The sequence below is a fragment of the Lygodium microphyllum genome, chromosome 18 (genome assembly GCF_053477565.2).
Source record: "Lygodium microphyllum isolate KBCC chromosome 18, Lygodium_microphyllum_v1.1.10, whole genome shotgun sequence".
Classification (NCBI taxonomy): domain Eukaryota; kingdom Viridiplantae; phylum Streptophyta; class Polypodiopsida; order Schizaeales; family Lygodiaceae; genus Lygodium; species Lygodium microphyllum.
Genome location: NC_141152.1, coordinates 67,479,446 through 67,482,520, shown reverse-complemented (window position 1 = coordinate 67,482,520; position 3,075 = coordinate 67,479,446). Strand labels below are relative to the sequence as shown.

The 3,075-nt window shown below is 44.1% G+C and overlaps 1 pseudogene; it reads left to right on the top strand.

Moving 5' to 3' along the window:
* LOC148020984 (25S ribosomal RNA) overlaps positions 1-180 on the top strand; it is a 1,580-nt pseudogene extending 1,400 nt beyond the window's left edge.
* Positions 181-3,075: the final 2,895 nt, after the last annotated feature.

The following is a 3,075-nucleotide window of genomic DNA, read 5'->3' as shown; positions in this document are numbered from 1 at the left end:
CTGGGTGCGAGCCCAAGTGAAATGGCCCCCAATGCAGATCTTGGTGGTAGTAGCAAATATTCAAATGAGAACTTTGAAGACTGAAGTGGAGAAAGGTTCCATGTGAACAGCAATTGGAGCACTAGCGCCTCAGATACCAACCAACCTTCAACCATGCTACCTTCTAGCCGAGCTCGTTGTCACAAAACGCCTTTCAGGGTTTTCATGAAGCGCTCCAAGAAGAATATCCATCACGTATAGAGAGGTCGAGCAATCTCCACTTCACATACAAGATGCACAAGAAGGTGGATTTATATTATGAGCATGCTGCTGGGCAAGTATTTCTCAAAGAGACAGACCATCTCCACTACTCCCCGCCTCTCGGATTCAATAGAGGACGTCTTAATCTCCTTCTGTGAGATCCATTGCACCAAAGTTGACAACCTATAAATGGCCCCGCGTATTTCTGGAGTAAGACATCCTATGATCGCGATCAGTAGTACAAATTGCCACAAATGAGAAAGCATTATGAATAATGGCTACACTCCAAATAGCAAAATGCGCACGCCAATTACAATCCATTCGTAGTACAAACCTGACATATTCTATGCGAGTCATGGGATTTTAGCCTTGATAGTTGGTCATCTTTAGAAAATACAGACCTCAGAGAATGCATCATACCCGTCGGAGTGCGGATAGACTTGACTACTTGCTTCGCAATGCGCTTTTCTTTAGCGGACAAAAACCAAGGAGCGCGAGATAGCTGTACACGACCATCAGACTTGAGTGCGGCCAAAGCGCCTCCATCTTACCTACCTCCTTCAAATCCAATCGTGCCCCTATAGTATCTCTCTTTCGTGTGATGTGGTCCCATAGCAAGCTGCCCGCATTCTTAAAAATATGCATGGGATCCAACAAGTGGTTGACCTGTAAGTGGATCCAATATGGCCACTCGTAGAAAACTGAGAACCGCCACATTTCGTTTGGATGTGACTCCGAGTGGACCATTTTCAGCTCATACCAGCTTGCGGCATTCATACGTATTGGAGGTCATCCAAGAAAACCTTCCCTGAGTTCATGATCCTCTGGCAAGAAAGTGGCGTGTCCTTAATATACCATCTTCTTCATGGTTCGTGACCTTCGAGAGTCTAATTGTGGCCCGCACAATGGACATGCATGATAACCTGAGGTAACCAGACCTATTTCAACACCACAACCTAGTGAATTTAAGCTTGAACAAGATAAAATATAGAAATTACCAATGAGAACAGAGGCCTATTCACCTAAGCACTCTCCAAATCCCAAAAAGTCATGCATCGTCCACATGATGAGAATGGCTCGAATATTGGCAGACCGCCGACCATCGCGCTTGCTCATATCTTGCACGGTGACCCCCTCCTCCCACAAAATCTTACACTCATCGACAAATGGACGAAGATACATATCCATATTTTTGACTTTGTAGCGGTCGGGGATGAGTAAGCTAAGGATGAGATGTCCTTTCTTCGTAGAAAGCCATGGGGGGATATTGTAGTTGACAAGAACTATAGGCCACACACTGTAAGAAGTTGAGCGCAAACCGAATGGGTTCACGCCATCCATTGCAAGACCGAGCCAAAGATTCCTTGGCTCTCGGGCAAAGCCCGGGAAGGTAGAGTCAATGTGGCTCCATGCGCGTGAATCCACTAATATTCGTTGAACTCCATTCATGGACCTATTCTGCGCATGCCACGTTGTCAAACTCGCCATACCGGACGTATAAAACATGTGGTTTATGTGGGGGATAAGCGGAAAGTGTCTGAGTTGAGGGATGGTTTACTCTTGCAAGTTTTGTCGATACCTGTGAGTACCACACTTTGGACATATCTCCATAGTCTCGTATTCTCCTCGAAACAGTATGCAATCGTTGATACATATATAGATGTTGTTGTAGTCCATGCCAAGATTTCATAAAACATGTCGTATATCATCATGAGAATCATGCATGGTATTTGTAGATGGTAATATATGATATTTCAATAACCTAAAATTTTTTATAAACACCTTGAAAAAGCACAAATGTTTTTAATAATAGTGCCGAAAAAAAAATCAACGAAGCGTATGTACAAGGTACCTGAACAACTCGGTCACACTCGCATCGCTCCACCTATATTTTGCTTGCACACTTAAGAGTGCAAGCAGTGTCTTCAAGTGAGATACTCAGCACCCATCATATAATGGTATGGATTCTTCCTCTCTAAGTGGATCAGAAGTCTCGACATCCATGGGAATCAATGCATCAATCATTGCCTCCATCTGAAGCTCCAAGATTGTAGGTAGGTTTGGAAGGCTGCATGTTTCCTCTAGTATTGACGGTATAGATTGGCCTTACAAGTGGTGGATTGGCTCATGCACTCCATCCATCGCATGCCCACGAACTCTTCTAATTGGCCGCAAAGGGTGCAATCCTCCTTGGGACGAGACATCACCTCCCTGGATAGAAAATTTGCCAGCCCAACCCAATCTTATTGTATATGGTATTCAATTAGCTTGCGAGTACAATGCATGATTGATATTAACTTTTCTTATCGTTTGCTAAAAGTTCACAATCTCCTAATCAATGATCTCAGGTTGAAACTCACCAAATCGTCGTACGTGTTCTATAGACAATCAATATTTTCGTCTAATTGCCAGCTTGCGTTGAGAGCAAGGACATGGGACACACTGTTTAAGATATGCCTTGCGATCTTGAACAACAGGAACTTCATTGTTTTTCATTTTATCTACGCTACATTACGACAAACAATTTGTTTTTGTTATCATTCTTTTTTTTCTTAAATTGTTATCCTCTCCTTCCATCTCTCTCTCTTTTTCTACGTTACGACTACGACCACGATCATGACTACGACTATGACCAAGACCACGACTATGACCTTGACCATGACCACGACCACGACCACCACGACCACGATGACCATGACGATGACTACGACTATGACTATGACCACGACCACAACCACAACGACGACCACGACTACCACGACCACGATGACCACGACCACCATGACCACGATGACCACGACCATGACCACCATGACCACGATGACCACGACCATG